A 19,731-nucleotide genomic window follows, 5' to 3' on the forward strand; every position below is an offset into this window, starting at 1 on the left:
ATTCCAGTAATGTTGTCCTTTCCAGCTGCTTTCCCAGTTTTAAGTTTACTGGTGACTTGTCTAACTTCTTCCATTGCAATAAATCCTAAATTAATATCACGCTTTAGTGATAGGTCTGCATCACATATTTCGTTGTTCAGTTGGTATTGTTCTATTTAAAATATCATGAAAATGTTCTGCTCATCTTTTCCTTTGTTCTTCTTCTGTACTAAGAATCTTTCTATTGGCATCTTTAATAGGACCTCCAGTATTGCTAAAGGTTTCAGAGTAACAGCCGTGTTAGTCTGTATTCGCAAAAAGAAAAGGAGTACTTGTGGCACCTTAGAGACTAACCAATTTATTTGAGCATAAGCACTGATGCATCCGATGAAGTGAGCTGTAGCTCACGAAAGCTTATGCTCAAATAAATTGGTTAGTCTCTAAGGTGCCACAAGTACTCCTTTTCTTTTTCAGTATTGCTAAAGTTTCCTGTTAGCTATTTGATTGTCTTATACAAGATCATAAGGTTATCTCTTTGGCTAACATCTTCAGCCTCTTGACATTTTCTATCAATAAATGCCCTTTTATCTTTTCTGGCACTCCTTTTACCTCTCTGTCTAGAGCTCTGTATTCTTTTTGTGACTTGCTTGTCTCTTTATGTCTTTAGCATTCATGAGTTGTTGCTTTACACTTCTTCTTTTTTCCACTGCTGTCCAAGTAACATCACTAATCCATTCTTCCCCTTTAGATGTTGTTGTTATTGGAACTGTTATGTAAAGGGGCAGGTTCCCAGTTGGTATAAATTGCTGTGGAATTCACAGGAGCTATACTGAGAGAGAATTTGGCCCAAAATCTGTATGATAAATGATACATATTAAAATAAAATAGCATTGTGCAATACATAATTTGGATCTGCCAGCGTAGTGTCCAAATAATGCCCATGTATTCGCTGGAAATGTAATATATTATGGCCACATTTCCCATATCCTGTTTCTGCTTGTTATAGTCACAAATTACCTATAGCAATGTAACGTTATACCATCCAACAATGGTTGAGAATGTACCTGAATTATATGTATGGCAATATTTTACTGTCAAACTGATAATACTTTAGAACTCTGCCAATGCTAATGAGTCACATGCTTTTGGGTGTCTCTTTCACTCAGCTCATGTGACTGCGGCATAGTTTTGAAAATGCATCAGTATTGGCAAGGCTGCTGCTTCTGCCTTTGCAAAGCAGTCTGACAGCACTGTCTGGACACCACTAGATTGCCACCCATCAGAGTGTTTGAAAAGCCCGTTACAAGAGAGATAGGGGAGACTTAAAATGTGCCACCATAACTGAATCCCTTCTCAGCCCTTGGAGAGGAGAGGGGGGCAAAAGAAAAGCCACCATCTGGGAGCATTGTTGGGGAAGAATAGAAACCACTGCTGGCATCTCTCAAAGCTTGGAGGAGACACTGTTCTGGCAAACCCTGCCCATACTGTTCCTTCCCTTGCAGGTTCCTGTTCTGAGCACATTCCTGGAGCATCTTTAATAGGATTCAGGAAGCACCTACTTGATGTACTGCAGACATGTGGGTTATGCGGGGGCTGACTGTATGAGCAGGGGTTGTAGGCTAAAGCTGGATCCTTGCTGTCTGAAAACAGTGAAAGCAAGGGGAGGATGAGTAACATCAGATGCTGGAGGAGAAGGGAGAGGGACAGTAAGGCTGAGGCAAGAGAGATAAGGAGTTCCCATCCGACTTCTCACCTTTGCCTCAGCCTTGCTGCTACTCTTAACTCTTCTCCTCCAACACCTGGGGTGAAATCCTGGCACCATTGAAGTCAGTGTGACTTTTGCCATTGGCGTCAGGATTTCACCCCAATGCGTAACTCCAGTGATGTCACAGGGCTGAATGTGGCCTAAGGGGAGGGAAAATTACAGAAAAAAGAAAAAAAAGTCTTAGCATAAAACACTGTGAGCTAAATTGGTATAAAATCTCTTCCAAGTATTTGAACTATATATGTGTTATAAGAGAAAATATACTTCAAAAATAACTTCTGACAAAAGACAATGATTGATTTATAGCTACATATATCTAACCTGCAGGCTCTCATAATGACCTACGCACAGTGGAGATGGCTTTGGAGTATTCTTTCAACCTCCCCACAGGTCCCTCCCACAACCCCGTCAGTCTTTCTGGTAATTTCAGGAAGAAGAAAAGTAAAGGATTTCAACTTCTGTTTCTCAGGAGTTTCCAGATTTTCTCTCTTCACTCTCTCTGTTCAACAAATCAACATACAAGACACTCAATGAAGGTGTCTCCTAGCTCCAAACTGGAGCCAGAGCCCTACAGAAATGAACACACAAAAGTAATGCCTTGGGATTACTCACATGTGTAAAGTTATGTTTGTGCATGTTTGCAGGATTGGGACCTAAACCTGGGAGCAGTTAGGCTCTCAGTTAAGTTATGAGTAAAACTTGCACCCTAGCATTATCCCAGATATATCTTCAGGTTCAAGAGCATATGGCCAGAACAGTTGAAATCCTGGCTCTCTTGAAGTCAATGACAAAACTCCCACTGACTTAATTGGGGCCAAGATTTCACCCCATATGTTAAAAAAGGTTAAAAAAAAAGCCTTGCTATATACGCTGGAGCAGATTTTCATATAAATTGAGGCCTGAGGTGTGTGTATATTTGAATATCTGTCTGCACTCCTGCTTTGGCCCATGTGCTTACAATCTCTGTTCGCATGCACAGATGCCACCTGTACATATGCAATTGCAGTAACTGGGCATGAAAAAAAGGTTCAACAATGCAAGTAGATCTCAGGCCTGACCTTCTGAAAAGCTGATCCTGTAAATTTTATGGGTCCAGACTCCCATGAGGGGCAGAGGGAGTGGGAGTCACAAATCCACATGATGGCTCTGACTGCTGGATTTTCCTTTTGGATCTTTATTTAGGGTCTGATCCCTTCAGGTGTTGCATGCTGCTGTTGCCTTCTACAGGTGGTGTCTCCTTAAAGGCATGTTGAATTAGTTGTGTCAAATTCTGTGAGGTGTGTCAGTGAGTCATGTGAGATCTGGCCTTGACAGACTACATCTGAAGAGGCTCCTGTGTATGGATTGTCTTGTGTTTAGGAGAGATCTGCGTAACATATTCCCCGCCCTCCCTTTTTTTGGTGTAAGTGAATAACTGGGGTTTGGGGCCAAACCCTCCTTGTTGTCAGACAAATAATTTTACTTAGCATTTTTTTGTCGGCAAAAGCTTCACAAACGTTAGGCTCAAAATTGATGGATGTTTCGCCCAAGTAACGACAAGAGGATTTGGCTCATTAGCTAGTTAATCCTCACAACACCCTTCTTCACAGATAAAATCCCCTTTTTAGTTATTGATCACAGGTGTGTTGGATGGGTGTATGAGTATAAATAAGTCCTTTGGAAGACAGAGTGCCTTTTTAGCATAGTGGCTGCTCTCACTGAGGATGTGGTCTACTAATGGGGATGATACTAATGTGTGTTTTAGGGGCTAGAATCTAGCCACCATTGTACTGGATGTATTATCTCTTGCTTTTGTAAAAAATTGGGATCTGTAGGGTACTGTCTATTTGAATTTGGAGCAGTAAGGCATGTAGTAAAAGTAATTTTTTAAAAAGAGGAATTTTGCAAATAGCTGTTTTACTCCTGAATGGTAGAAATGCATTTGTCGCACATAAGGTGTAAAGTTTAAGGTTTCTAAAATTTGCCAGGCTGGTGTTGAAAAACTAATACAGAAAAGAAAAACAGCTACTTTGGTTTTGGAGCCCACAAAAACCAATGGTTTGTGCTCCCTCTGCTGGCTGTAAAGCAGCAGGTAACCAACAAACCTTGCTCTCAGAGATGTATAGATACGGTACACAACAAGCCTTATGTAATTTTAGTTTTCAGAGTAACAGCCGTGTTAGTCTGTATTCGCAAAAAGAAAAGGAGTACTTGTGGCACCTTAGAGACTAACCAATTTATTTGAGCATGAGCTTTCGTGAGCTACAGCTCACTTCATCAGATGCATACTGTGGAAACTGCAGAAGACATTATATATACGCAGAGACCATGAAACAATACCTCCTCCCACCCCACTCTCCTGCTGGTAATAGCTTATCTAAAGTGATCATCAAGTTGGGCCATTTCCAGCACAAATCCAGATTTTCTCACCCTCCGCTCCGCCCCCCCCCACACAAACTCACTCTCCTGCTGGTAATAGCCCATCCAAAGTGACCACTCTCTTTAAAATGTGTATGATAATCAAGGTGGGCCATTTCCAGCACAAATCCAGGTTTTCTCACCCTCCGGGGCCTAGAGATGTGTGCTAGGGTTACTCTAGGATAAATGAGGATACTCTAGGATAAATGACCAGTTACCTTGTGGCGGATTTCTGGCTGCTCCAGGGTCTCAGGCATGGGCGGCAGGTGAACACGCAGTTGTGGGAGGCTACTCACTCCCTCCGTCCCTCCCACTCTGCCTGAGGCCCCGCCCCTCCTCCCCTACCGGAGCCCGGAACATATACCCCCTGTGGCCGCCAGCCCTCTTGCTGGGTGGGCGGGTGGCATGGCTGGAGCACCCCCAGCCCCGGAGTGCCAGACAGGCAGCATGGCCGGAGCACCCCCAGCCCCAGTGTGTCAGGCGGATGGTGTGGCCGAAGTGCCCCCATTTCCAGCCCAGAGGGTCCCCACCCCCGGAGTTCTGGGCGGGTGACATAGTCCCAGTGCCTGGTGGACAGACAGGCAACATGGCATAGCCCTACTTCCAGCACCCCCAGCCCTGGGCCTTGTGCGCACTGGCCCCAGCCTGCCTGCCTGTCCCAGCCTCTTGGTCACAGAAGAATGGGAAGGGAACTGGAAGCAGGCAGGAGAGGCACTTGGGATGGAGTGTGGGAGGAGCTATATCAGGCTGTTTGAGGAGGCACAGCCTTCCTCTGCCTATGCTACCCGCCGTCCATGGTCTCAGGGGAAGTTTGCCCCCATGATTCCCGACCCTGGCACTTCTACCTGTCCCCAGTTGGTACTGGGTGTTCGATAGTTTTTAATACTTTCACTTTATGGCATTACCATTCACCACTTTTCATGCTTTTGTATTCTAGGTAGCACCATTAGAAACTATGGTGAGAGCTCACAGTCCCAATCAAGTAAGTGCTTCTTTTTGTTCTAGTAAAAATTAGCTGTTCCATTGTGGCTATATAATGAAAGAATCATTGGAGCAGGGGGACTGGCTCCTAGGTCTCTCATTTCCCATGTGGGTGTCCTAACCACCAGGCTATAGAGTCATTGTCATTATCTCTCTGGCCTAATGAGTATTAAGTATTTATTCACAGCAGAACAGTCTTTGAGCCAGACAGAGTGTGTGTGTCTGTGAGAATGACTCAGTAGTCTAGTGGTTAAGGCACCTGCCTGAGAGGTGGGAGATCCCAAGCCCAGGAGTGGTGTGCCAGCAGTGGTGAATATGGTCACTTGGGGGAAACAACAGGGGTGCAGACATGACTTCACTGCCCTGCATCTGCAAGGCTGAAGTGCAGGAGCATATTATTCCCTTTTGCACTTTTGTGAGGTTTAAAGCAATGGTGGGCAACCTGTGGCCTGTCAGGGTAATCTGCTGGTGCGCCGCGAGACCGTTTGTTTACATTGATCGTCCGCAGGCACAGCCACTCGCAGATCCCAGTGGCCGCAGGTTGCCCACCACTGATTTAAAGCCTGTTCCACAAGACCACATTAGGCACTGTGTATAAGAGGCAATACTGATGTGATTTGTGGTGGTGTTCACTGGCCGCTGGATCTGATGCCATCAGTTAGTGGCGTAATTGCACAGGACCTCCGGCTTATGTGGTTATGTATACAGAGGTGTCACCCCCTGTGCTGTAGTGGGACCGATTCACGTTGGAATGGCATACTGGCACTTTTGGCACTCTGCACAGCACGACCGTGCACGCACCATACATGCAAGATCACACTGCATAGAGGATGATGTTTTGTACAGCAAAATGGGGTCCTCCACACACAGTGTGCACGTGAGGTCACTCCATGGGGGGCATTCCAGCAGTGGCCCATTCCGGACTACACTCATGGTCACTGTGCCTCAAAGAACAATTTCAATACCGGTTACACAGTGCTCCAAGGGTTCACTGACCAGTCAGGATATACATAGTACAAACTCCAAGTATTTTATGTATTCAAATTTCTACAATAATTACATCCTAAAAACCTATGCTAAAAGAACATTAAAGTGGCAAAGTCAGGCACTCCTCAGTTAGAAAGTGCCAAAGTTTAGGTTCCCAAGTTACCTCTGGATGCTAAATGAATTGTTCTATAGTTTCTGTAAGAACTCAGTTAAAAAAACTGAACATTTTCCCTTTAATAAAAGCATTTATTGTTAGCTTTGTAAGACAGTTTGCACTTTGAACTGAGTAATTACCTGAAAGTAGAATTTGTAAAGAAAAGGCTCAGTTACAAAACTGTTTAATCTCACAAGCCTTCCCTTTCTAGTCCATTAGCTGATGGATTGCGCCCTGCTTTTCATCGGGAGGGAAAGGCCACAGAGGAGATACAACAGTTCTACTTGCCACCCCGAATCAGGATTTTTTTTAGGGGATGCATACAATAGGATCTCAGCAGACCTGCGAAAGAGCACAGCTCCCCCATGAGGATGCTATCCTTCAGGAAATGCTTCTGCAGCATTTTAGAGACCACAGACCCACCATGATGAAAGCATGCTGGCAGCGGTTACCTCTGTAATGAATACGCACTATATTTACATTCATGCTGATAGCTCCCTGTGTTCCTACCATGGTGCCATTAAAGGTGTTAAGGCTCTCCAAATCATTTCCTTTCTTCCCACTATAAAATACTCTTCCAAATGCACTCTTTTGGTAGACAGCTAAAAATCTACATAACACATACAATCTGCAACTTGTGAAAGCAAGTAGGGCAACGTTCTCCCATTACACTCTCTTTCATCACAGAGATGAGACATCCAAAATACCTTTTAGGTTCTTTTGTCCATCTCCCTGCCAGCGTAGAATCTTTCTACACAGTATCTCTTTTAATGCCTTTTCCAGTCAATACTGGTCATCTCCCTTAAGACATTGGTTGATCTCACTGTTAGGAAGTTTTTTCTGATATCAAGCCCCAATTTCACGTCTGTTAATTTCATCCCATTTCTTTTGGTTATACTGTCGTTAATTGTCTTAAATAATTCCACATCTTTCGTAGGATGAAATCCTGGCCCCATTGAAATCAGTGGGAGTTTTGCCATTTACTTCAGTGGGGCAAGGATTTCATCCTTGGAGTTTACATCCTTCTTTCTTATATCTGTACCATAGATGGGCCTGAATCAAAAATCTGAACCCTCTACACCCAGTGGTTTTCAAAGCCGGTCCGCCACTTGTTCAGGGAAAGCCCCTGGTGCGCTGGACCGGTTTGTTTACCTGCCACGTCTGCAGGTTTGGCCGATTGCAGCTCCCACTGGCCGTGGTTCGCCGCTCCAGGCCAATGGGGGCTGTGGGAAGGGCGGCCAGCACATCCCTTGGCTCGCGCTGCTTCCCGCAGCCCCCATTGGCCTACACCATATTTTGTGGCCATGTGATTAGATTTGAATCCACCACAAAACCAGATCCTGAACCAGAAGGAGTATGTTGTCCAAACCTTGTTTAAATGCAGCATATGGGGGAAGAAATAGCATGACTCTGGTTCATCTTGTGATATTGCCACCATTCAAGATACAGGAAATAAAAAGTCAGGTAATCTCATGAAGTTTCTTCCACTCTGGGGTGAAGGTTGAGACTTCTACCTGCCAGATGTCAGTACCATCAAACCCAAGCCCCAATCCTTGTTCAGTCTGAAACCTAAAATCTAAACTAGCCAAAAATTAATCGAGATTCGGATCAGAATTCAAATACTGCCTGCTCAGCACACTTCTAATTTAGAGATGGCTCCTCTCTTCCCCTTAATCCACCCTTGCTATGTATCTATTTACCACTTCTGATCGAAGCAGTTAGCCAACATTCAGGGTTTTGCAGGTTGTTTCTGTTAGGAGGAAAAATTGATGATGGAGTCCTGTATTTCTTCGATGCAGTCCTGTTGATTTACAAAGAACGTACAAAGTCTTGTTTCCCTGAACATAGTAGAAATCAAACAACAGGAGGCAGTCTTTTTCTCACAGTTCCAAGCCTCTTGTTAACCAGGTCTCTGCTCAAAAGCACTTTCTCTTAGGTTTTTATTAGGGTCATGCTACTGGTGCTTCTCTGGGCCCCCCTTGTTGCTTTCTATGTCTGCCTCTGTGTTTCTCTCTCTCAGACCATACACAAAACTCCTGCATTTGTGTTCAGCTCCTAGTGAAACCCCTCAAAGTGCATGGCTGAACTCTGTAACCCTTCTGCCAGGTGGAAGCAGCAGCAATGAGGGCCGGGTTCAATATCTATGGGTTCCTCCTAAGGATACAAAACAGAACCAGCTTGAGCCCCCTCCCAGTAATCTGGGAAAACTTAACACCACCTCTGGACTCCTCTAAGAAGCAATACTTCCCCTTTCTCAAGCGCTGAATCTGTATTTAACAAAAGAAAACTTGTAGTAAAAAGGGAAAAGGAACTTGGCATTAATTTGGAAAACACCACAAACCTGATTTGAAAGCATGTGAGCATATGAGCATATCCCCACCCCATAATATGTTGGGCAGTGTCCTTTGCCTCAGTTTCTCATCTTGTACAATGAAGTGGAAGTCCAACAAATGTTCCTTTAACTTGCCATTGCCTTCTTCCTCCACTGCACCCCACTCACAGTTGCTGTCTTTGCTTAGTGAAGGGCCAGAGTTCAGAGGTGCATTCACATGAGTTCACCTCCCATACCGGAGTTGGGGGAGGCATCAAGCAATGCTGCAGCCTCGCAACTGACTCTCAGTTGCCACCATTCACTCTGGCGCTGCTGGCTGCTGACATTCACTCTGACGGCAGATTCTGAGGTTCCACCACTTAACACAGCTCTCAGTGATTTCAGCGGGTAGTGGGGACCCTCACTGCAGGCTGGGGAGTCTGTTTCACTGCAGTGCTGTCCCACACCAGGTCTTGGGCTCAGCACCGAGACTTGGTTACCGGTGATTTCCACTCTAGTGATCACTGAACAAAACAAGGACTCTCAATTGAGTCTAATCGGTTCTGTCTTTAAACAGTGAAGAGGAGGAGGTTCAAATGGTGCCTAGGGCTCTTTAGGCAAAGCCTCTTTCGCTGGGATTTTGGTGTTCCTACCCCCTGCTTAGCAAGTGAGGTTCAGTTGAGGGTGACCCCCTCTCTGCTGCCCTTTACTCGTGCGGTCAGGATAACATTTCGTTACCCCTGCATTCAAATACTGGTGATTTGTAACCCATCCCCAGCCAAAACTGGTCATTTTGGCAGAGCAGTTTCCTCTGCTGTGCACCTAGCAGAGCCAGGATTTCTATGCAGACATGGTCTGCTGCAGAAGTCTTTTCCCCCAGCTCATCACTATGTGTTGGGGAGAGCTCATTCAGACCCTGCTTACAACTCCTGCTGCAGCCTTGCATGTGACCTGTGTTTTGGGTGGTGTCTCCTATCTAGCAGCTTTCTATTCCATAAAGGAGCTTAATTGCTTTTTACATTTATGCTGAATGAAGGACGGCTATTATGACCACCAACTTCAACAGGCCTTCACCCAATTATCAGCATAATATTTACCTGTAGCACATTGCTTTTCAGAGCTCAGGTGGTGCCCGTCCACTCTGCCATCTTCAGAGAGCAAAACACACACTGCTGCATGGCTAAGGGTCCAGTTCCACGCGCTGGTGTGCTGAGTGAGGATGCAGGGACAGCCCCCCTGGAAAGTCCCTCAGGCCAGAAGAGTATAAGAATTGCCATAGTGTCCAGCCTGAGTTCACAAGATGTAGGAAAGTATGCTTGCTTCCTCTCTCCCACCTGTCCACCTATGAAGGGTCAGACACAGTTGGGTTCAGACCTCATTGCATCTACTACTTTTCCTTCATCTGCTAGCTTTGTAATTCCAGTCACAAAAAAGGAATCAACCAGTCATGTTCCATTAAAGCCGATGGAATAAAATCAGGCCCTAAGTTTGTCGGCTAAGATATATCCTTTATTAAACTATGTTGCATGGCATTAATGGTCCTGTTATCCTCATGACTGAGAGACAGCGGGCGAGATCCTCTGCTGGTGAAAATCTATGCTGCTCTGCTGAAGTCACTGGAGCTGCTCCAGTTTACACAAGCTGAGGCTCTGACTCAAATATTGTCTCCTAATGCACGCCCCATCTACCTTACTAGTGACTGAAATTGGCTTTACTAGAGTGTAATTGCAATGACCACTCTTTCCTTTGCACATTAGCTTTGTGCTAATCTTCAGGAGCTCCCTCAGTTTGCCATGACTAAGGCTCTGTATTTGTCAGGGAGGCCACGGATTCACAGGTTAAACACTGATTCACCAGCAGTTCAGTAACCAGTTCAGTCTTGATCTACTTTGATTTCTCTCTATTATTACTTTACCCCTTTAAATATTTGTATAAGCCCTTGTTATTCACTTTAACCCATATCTTTATTCTGTTTTTCACTACCCTTATTTTTTTTCCTAGAAGCCTTAACTGAGTCTTGAATACTTGTCAAATTGCCTTCTCCTGCCACCTTTACTTCTACAGCTATTTTCCTAAACCTCTGAACTTTGAACGGCCCCTTTTGAAGGTGCAGTCACCATTTCTTATGCTTTTCAGTATTCTTTTTTCTCCCTAGAGGAATGAGTCTTAGTCATGGTTCCTTTTAGAGTTCTTCAGCTGTCTTCCATACATGTGGATTTTAATGTTTCCTCCTATCAGACTCTCCTGTTTTGTTTTAATTTTCTACAATTACCTTTCTGAAATCTAATTCCTTTACTGCATTCTGTGAACCATTTTCTTACTATAGTGAATTCAGATAGCTCCTGATCATGGGTACTACTATTATATGTGCCTGCATTATTCTCAGTCTGTTCTTCCAGTGAGTGAGACTTAGAGCCAAGAGAGCCTCTTTACTTCCTGCATATAAAAGCTGACTTCTATGTGGACGTTTGGCTGTATTTGTTACCTGAAGTCTGGCTAGTTAAAATCCTCTGAGTAGAATATCTTGTGATTTCCCTAACTTTTCCAGGATGGTGGCCTGAGCAGATGCACATTATTGCTTCTATTTTTTTTCCTTCTTCATTTCCTGTAGTCTTCCACCACATTGTTAATTGTATTAACATGGGTATTGTAAATATTTTTCTTATACAATTCTTCTTTCTGCCTCTTCTCTCAGTTCTCTTTCCCATCTAGATAGATATAGATAGACACAATCTTCCACTTATAAGAATCACTCCACCAAATTTCAGTTATACTCTCTGGATCATGATCTCAATTACTTAGTACCACTTCTTCCTGTTGTTTCCCTGAACATTTGCATCAAGCATTATATTGTTTTTACCCTTCATCTTCTGCTTCAGAACAACTCTCTATTTTCTGTCTTAATTTGTATGTTGGAAGTACATGATGGATTAATCAAGTTAAGTGAAAGGTTTCCTTTTCCCGCCTCCTGTTTGTTAAAGTTTAGAACCTGCCTAACTGGCCCCACCAGTTCTGAACCTAAAAGGTTGGCAACCTGCCAGCTTAAGTGGAGACAGTCTAATCCAAACAGTTGGCGCTCATTGCAGAAGGCATTCCAATGATCTGTGAATTCAAAACCCTGCTACCTACACTATCAGATCATCTATTGGTTAGTTTCCAGTATTGGTGTTCTCCTTTATTCACCTGAGTTTGGCACAGGAAAGCTCTCTAAGGAGATCACATGTATAATTTCAAATTAAGTACTCTTTCCAACTCACTGAAGTAATTCTTGATCAAATAATATATAAGCTTCATTTGCTGCTGTCATTTGTTCCCATGGGAAATATAATCATTAAGAATTCCCCCAACGTTTTTTTTTTCAAGATACCCTGCACCACCCTTATTATGACATCCTTTTATCCTGGTCCTGGAAAGACAGCAGTCTATCTTGTTTTCTTTGTGTTGGACACTAATGTATCAAGATACTTTCCTTCTGTGGAGTAACCACTCAGGATTGTTTGCTTCTTTCTTTTTGATAGCTGCCTCTCGCTGCTTACCTCTTGATACCAGGTTGTGGTAGTGATCGACATTGCAGGGGTCAATATTAAATATATACAGCCATGGCTTCCCATCTGCTTTTCCTATAGCTTCTAGGATTCTTTGATGCCACATAGCTCTATCTTTTACCTCTCTTGTATCTAGGGTCTCGATCCATCTCTTCTTTCTTGATGATTTTTCCCTTTGGTCTTTGTCCATCTTGGGCCTCTTTGTTTCCCTTGGTGATCTAAATTTCAGTTCATGTCCCTACTCCTTTTTTCTCAGTACAGAAACCAGTTTGCACTTAATATGGTCTTTCATCATTCACAAAGCATTCTGTTCCACCTCAGAGTGCCCTGGATTCTTCCATACCCATTGTTTATAGCAGTTGTTTCTTAACATTCTTCAGACAATCATCTCACTTGCAGGAATGTTTAGCGTCAAAGCCTTCCATACAAGAACTCCCCCCTCTGCTGTCTCTCATTCCCTGCTGCACCTTTTATGAGTATTCTGTATTTGACTCCGATCACTGCTGGTTGCCACTTCATTTTACCACTCATCATCTAGCTCAGTATGCGTGGGTTACCCAGGTCAGCGCATCAGACAACTCAAAATAAGAGTGGAAACACAAACAAATGAAGACAGAATACTGGCTCTTTAAGGTACTAGTGACCTCCCAGCTCATTCTTCTTGCTTCAGTCAGTTTGTAGAAGGTTAAGTCATAGCTTTCCCTCCACCTTGTTCCCTGGGTAGATTCTGCAGCCAACCCTTGGCAGGTTCACTACAGCCGTGGGTAATCAAAATAAAGTAAATAAAGACTTAGCTAAGTGTCTTTAATACATAATCGGTGTAATAGTTCTTGTATTGTGCCTTTCATCCATAGATTTCAAAGCATTTACAAAGGAGGTAAGTGTAGTCCTCTGGCAAGGTTAAAGGAGTCTTGTTCCAGAAACGTTGATGCAGTGTTCCACTCATTAGCAGGGAAGCAGTGTTGAACTCACTGAGTGGGTGAGGAGTAAATACAGCTTCTCTGGTAGGAGTAAAGTAGCCCTTATTTCAGGACAAGCAGGTTGCCCATTGTTAATCAGTTCTTGTAGCTGCCTGGCTTGGTTGTCTCCCCAAGTGTGAGGCAGGTAGATGGGCCAAGACACTTTGATTCCCTCTGAAAGTGCCTCAGTCTTTGTCCTCTTCTGGATGAAGTACGTGTCTTGATGAGCCCAGGTATAGATTCTATGGCCCTGATTCTTCAGCATGTCCACGCGATGCTCAGATGTCCTGGAGAGAGGTGGTAGCAGGGAGCTGGTTGCAACTTTCTGGGCTGCCTGCATCCGATGTAAGTTATAGCAGGAAGATTCAGCTTTAACTTATGCTTTGGGCATGGGTGCAATATGACAGTGGAAGAAAGGGCTTAGCAAAGCTCAGCTCTGCCACGCTGCCCCCCATCCTCGCTACTTTCCCTCCTCCCTGTTATGTAGGTGGCATTGGGAATAGCTGATGGAGAAGACAGTATGCCAGCAGGGATGCACTGGGGATCTTGGTGCAGATGAAGGCCACTTTGTTCTGTGGAGAATCCAGCCTTGTCTCTTTAACTGGGAGGCACGACAGGTTCTCCAAGGCAGGACGAGCCTTCTGCCTGGTTCCCTTTGCAAGAACTTAGTACCTTCCCTGCCTAGTCTAGTGTGGGGTATGTACAACCCCTCACACATATAGTTTGGATTCACCCAGTTGCTATTTCGTTTCATTGCTGACCAACCTCTCAGAGCTAATGTGAGCTTATGCTTTTGTATCCCAAGCAGAAAAGCATCCCCCTCTCCAGTGATCTGAGTATTTATTTTTTATTTCTCGCTGTTTTAGTGAATTGAAAAGACCTGGATTAGGAGCACAGGAGAATGAAGTATAGAGGATAGGTGTACCACATGCATTAGCTACACAAACTTCTCCACGCTAATGAACTTCAGTCCCACCTTGGAGAAATCACCATTAGGGAATAGAATCAGTTAGTGGCAGTGTTAGTGGTTTAGTGATATGAATACTTGACCCTTAGGCATTGCTTGAAACTACAAACTCATTAAATGTGGGACTTCAGACATCCAAAATATGATTAAATGCTTGATAAATATTGACAAAACATTGATCAATTGGAGATGGTTCAGAGAATAATTAAAGGATTAGAAAATGTGCCATATAGCGATAGACTTAAGGAGATTGATCTACTTAGCTTAACAAAGGGAAGGTTAAGGGGAGACTTGATCACAATCTGTAAGTAGCTACAGAGGGAACAAATATTTGATAATGGGCTTGTCAGTCAAGCAGGGAAAGATATAACATGAACCAATGGCCAGTAGTTGAAATTCAGGCTGGAAATAATGTGTAAAGTTTTAACAGTAAGTGTAATTAACTTTTGGAACAATTTACCAAGGGACATAGTGGATTCTCCATCACTAACCATTTTTAAAATGAGATTGGATGTTTTTCTAAAAGCTAGGCCCTAGGAATTCTTTTTGGGGAATTTCTGTGGCCTGTGTTATACAGGCGATCAGATTAGATGATCACAGTGGTCCCCTCTGGCCTTGGAATCTATGAATTATCACTTTTGGTCACAACTGATCTGGATTTCAACTGGTAACCTAGAAGTGAAAGACTATCAAATTACCAGTTCCTCACCCAGCTAGTCCACTGGAACTTAATATTCTTAAGAAGTGGTTTAATTTTGTTATCCTTGGATAATTGAGTTCTGTTGATACTATACTGTACACACAACTCTCAAATTTCTTAACCATATTTTTTTCTTCATCTTATTAAAAAAGTACATGTAAATATCATGGGCCATTAAGATGAGGGATCTGAATAACAGTTTTGATTAATTGCTGGAATTTTAGCTCTAGTATCTGCTCACTCCTATATAAGCTTTGTGGATTTACTTCCATTCGCAGGAGACAACAGTCTACACCTCACAAAACCTACACATTTTGGTAGGTTATTACTGTCTTCATGTTTCACATGTTGTAAAATTACTCAGTGCCGACATTTTAGAAGAGAATTTTGTCATCCTGTCAAAATGAATTACAATAGAACTTGTTAATACCAAATGAAAAATAACATTAAAAATTAAGAGTCAAAATTTACAGCCTACCAGTAATTTTCCATTCTCAAGAGGAGAACACTGTTTTATCCAAAACAACTCAATCTTTCCTCTTATCGCTAATGTACATAGCATGATTGATATTACATTTCGTTATGTAAACATTACTTTAATACTTCTCATTACTTTTGCTCAAGTAACCCTGAATAAATGTAGTATCTGGCACAGGATGCTATTGCTATGGCATTGTTTCAAAGCTAGTGGCTTTGAGTTGTCATAGCAAAAAAACTCAGTTTTAAAACTTTTCTTTAGAAAAAAAATTACCTCCATGGTCTGTAAATCTTTATAGCTCTTATCCTTCATTAAGATCTGCTAACCTGGACCCATGCAGGGTCCCATTGACATCAGTGGAGATCTGCACAGGTTCAGGAGACTGTGCCAGTGGTTTCTGATGCAGAATCAGGACCTTACTATAATAGGACCCATTCCAAAGCGCATTGAAGGCAGTGGGAATCTTTCCATTAACTTCAGTGGGCTTAGGGTTACCCCATACAAGCAGAAAGCTCCAGGGAAGTGTTTTAAGTTCCATCCACTGAAAGTACCAGTAAAACAGCAAAACTTTTTTTTTTTTTAAATAATTGTTTGATTGTAGAGGTGGGCAAGGGGCGAAGCAGGAAAAGAGGAAGGAAATAAGAGTCCCTCTAATTATGCTTCTATAAATGTCCTTGAACTCTTTGATAATGTGGTCTGGGGGATTTCTTTGAAAACCAGAATACTCAAATGTGGAGCCTGCGCTTCCAGTTAAAGCAGGCTATTTACATTCACCATGCTGGGCTGGGCAGATTTTCGAGAAAGGTTAGCTTTGTGTGTATTCCCATATGGGGCCAAAGCACACCATTTGTTTTGTTGCGGTGGATAAGCAAATGACTAAAGCTGCTTGACTTCTAGGCACTGAAATCACTAAGTAACCCTTAATTTGACTTAACGGTGTCTAGTAAACACCATTATATTACAAACTTCTTAACACCTGCTGAGCAGGGCTGGATTAACCCATCACTGGGCCCCAGGCAAAACCCCTTCATGTCCACCCCCACAGGGCTCCCTGCCACCCATCTCCCACCCAACTCTTCCCTGCAGCTGTCTCTGAGCAAGTCCTGTAGGCAGAGCAAAAAGGATGCAACTGCTGCTGGAAGTGGAGGTGCCAACTTGGTGCTTGACCCCCCCCCCACTCTGCCTCAGGCCCTGCCCCCACTCCACCCTTTTCCCTAAGCCCCCATGCATACCCTGTCTCTTCCTGCCCCTGCTCCGCCTCCTCTTCTCACCAGCACCCTTGTCCTGCCCCTTCCCCTCCCCTAGCCCCTGCCTCTTCCTGCCCCACCCCCGCAGTGCGTCCTGCACACTGCGGAACAGCTGATCATGGCAGGTGGGAGGCACTGGGAAGGAGGAGCTGATCTGTGGGATTGCTGTGGGGTGCTGAGCAGCCACTAGCTGTTTTCTGTGGGTGCTCCAGTCCTGGAGCACCCGCGGGGTCGGTGCTTATGCCCCCAAGGCAGTGGGCCTGGTGCAGAAGCCAGCCCCATGGCAGCAGCGAGGAGGAACATCACTGGCTGACCCACTGCCCGATTAGATTTGGTCTTGCTGCCTTTTTGTCATGAGGTGGGGGGTGGGGAGGACAAATTTGAGTGAGTGGCACTGTGACCTTGTTCATGTGGTCACACCACCATGCCAGTTGTTCCCACTTCACTCCCCTGCCCACAAATTGGGCCCTAGGTACATGCCTAGGTTGCCTATGCCTCAGTGTGACACAGCAGTTCTGGGTGTGCAGACGTATAATATCATTTGTCCATATCAAATTACCACCTTACGAAGAGTTCTAGTAAAATCTGCAAGATATGTTGTTATTGTCTTTGAAAAATACATCATTTCATATTTAAAATTTTTGTTTTTGCTTTCAAGGTCCAGTCTAGTCCCTGTCTAGTCTAAGGTTTACCTCAACCAGCTAACAGATGTTAAACCTACAACTGTCTTGTCTACACTAGTATATTAACACAGACTAGCTAATGGGTTAGCTAAGATGTGTTAAAAATACATTTATCCTGGTGTAGGATAGCTATGGTGCCTTGGATATAAACGATTCAATACCTCCAATGCAATGGCCTGGGACTGTACACAGTTTACTCCCTTTTTGTATGTACCACCAGTCAATTCTAGTCTTCTTTGCTCCTCTAAAATTATATACACACACACACGCTTCCCAGCCTTCTGCTTCTGAGACTTGCCCTCCAAATCCTTTTTCAAAAAGACGTCTTTCAGTTCAGCTTTTTGCCCTAATGCACATAACAGTTGAACATCTGTTCCCCTGGTCCCTTCCCATTCACCTCGCTGCTTCCACTCCAAAAATAGCAGTCTAAGAGGTAAAAAGAAAAGGAGTAACATCTCCAGCAATAGTGCTCTGCTATGATGTCCATAAATGTTGTTAAGACTATACTTAGTGCCATATATATATACTCAAAATCCACCACTGTTGCTCGCCTGGGAACTATCTCCCAAAGCTGTGGCTGAGGGCTCTTGAAAGGGTAGAATAATATACTCATGCCATCAGTTATATCTTCACCTACTGACCACACAGACAGTCTTCAACTCCTTCAACTAACTTTAGCCTTTTCACAGTCTCTTTCAGAGTGTAATAGAATTCCCTGAATCATTAATACATCCAAGCTCTGAAGGTTTTGGAACATTGCCATCTTCCACACTCTTGTCTTCTGTGCTCTAATACTATTCACATTCAATGTCCCCACCATCCAAGGGTCCAATTGCCCCATCCGCCCTTGCCCATTCTGCCTGTGAGGGTCATGGAATCCTCCCACACAGTCAGAAGAAGCCATCAGGTGTGCTCAAAGGAAGTTCAGTAGGCCTCCCCCTAAAGCCACACACTTTTCCATTCCCCCATCCTCAGTCTCTCTAATCTTCCTCTTTCCTTCCCCTTTCTGTTTTCTTCATCCTCCAGTCTCTTCTTACTCTGTGCTTTCTTACTCGTGCCTCAAGTTTTTTCCTCCATCTTCAAGACTTTTGGATAACCTGGGCGCAGGGAGGAAGTCTATGCAAGCGATACTGACCCCTCTGTCGGATGGCAAATAAAAATCAATTGATGTGGTTTCACTACTGGGCAGGACAGTCTTCAGTGACCAAGCCTCATGTTCCAGCCAACTCCCCCAGTCCCCTACCCCAGCTATCCCCAGTTTTCTCCTCCTCCTTTCTGTCCCCCTTCTGCTGACCAAGTAGTACCTTCCCATTTCCAGCCCCTTCTTCATTGTCCACTATCAACTCCAGAGTCTATTGCAGCAATGACGGTGCTGAATGCCCCTGCATCCTGTGCTACCTCCTGGGCCTCCATCTCCTCTGTTCAATTGGCCAGAGGAGAAAATGTATTGAACAACTCTAGGGGGGCTGGTCATAAATTACATAACACATTTTTGGTGATTTTTCAAGACCCACCCACCCCCTTGTAACACTGAAATACACACACTTGTCATGGAAAATTAAGGACCCACTCAACCCCTATGTGTTGTGTAATTTATGGATAGCTCCCATAGTTAAGGGAGCAGGTCCTGGAAGAAGAGGAGATTAGGAACAATCCAGGACCCGCAGCCCCAGAGTATCCCCTTCACCCAGGTTGGAGCCCCACCCTGCTCCCTCCTCCACCCCCTTCAAAGCTCCTCTGCATGGTAGGGGTCTTGGGGGTGGGTGGGTGCTCCTCCAAAGCAGAAGAAGGAATTGCCACCCGGAATGGAAGGTGAATAACTGACAAGAAAAGGCCAGAAGAGAGCAGCTCTGAGGGTGACAGAAGAGAGAGAGCCTGTGGAATTGCATGCTGCTCTGGGGAAGAGCTGTAGTGATTTGGTCTTTATAGGGGCCTGGAGGCCAGAGAGGGAGCACTTCCCAGGTTTTGGTCTTTGATTAAATAAATTAGATGTCTGAAGGGGCACTGTCTACTGCATAAAAGCCTCATTGAAATCATTGAATTGGGGAAACTGAGGCAGGGATGTTCCAGGGTGTGTATCTACCATAATAGCGTCCAGTCCTGCTCCACTGAATTCAGTAACAAATCTCTCACCTACTACAATAAAAGTAGGATCAGTTCCATTCAGAGCACCATTTTGGCTTCTTTGTGGGACAGAATGAGCTTTTGGACTCCAAGTTCCTTTTTGTGGGTGTTATCAACATTTTTTGTTACTAAATTTCCTAGTATCAGGAATACAAAACTTTCAAAATACAGTTATGAGGAAACAATACCTTTGTATGAAAAATACCACAGCACCTGGAGTTCAGAGTTCCCCCTTCAGTTCGCAATTGAGGATTTCCCACTTTGGATATGTCCTTACTTTACTGAATCTGTCCTGTGTGTCAACCCACAATATGTTTAAGTAGGCAGAAAACACTATAGTATTCCTGACATTTTAAAGAATTGATTCCATAGATCACTTCGAAGTGGGACTTAACAAGGTCTCCTACAAATACCACTGGGACTAATCATGCTGGAAATTCTTGTTTTCATTTTA

The 19,731-nt window shown here is 44.0% G+C and overlaps 1 long non-coding RNA gene across 4 annotated transcripts in view; it reads left to right on the forward strand.

Moving 5' to 3' along the window:
- LOC140912673 (uncharacterized) overlaps positions 1–19,731 on the forward strand; it is a 70,761-nt gene that overhangs the window by 14,704 nt on the left and 36,326 nt on the right. For all 4 annotated transcript variants that reach the window (XR_012159349.2, XR_012159346.1, XR_012159347.1 and 1 more), the window contains exon 4: positions 5,079–5,123. This is a non-coding gene — a long non-coding RNA (uncharacterized LOC140912673). The remainder of the gene's footprint in view (positions 1–5,078; positions 5,124–19,731) is intronic.

The sequence above is a fragment of the Lepidochelys kempii genome, chromosome 1 (assembly GCF_965140285.1).
Source record: "Lepidochelys kempii isolate rLepKem1 chromosome 1, rLepKem1.hap1, whole genome shotgun sequence".
Lineage (NCBI taxonomy): Eukaryota > Metazoa > Chordata > Testudines > Cheloniidae > Lepidochelys > Lepidochelys kempii.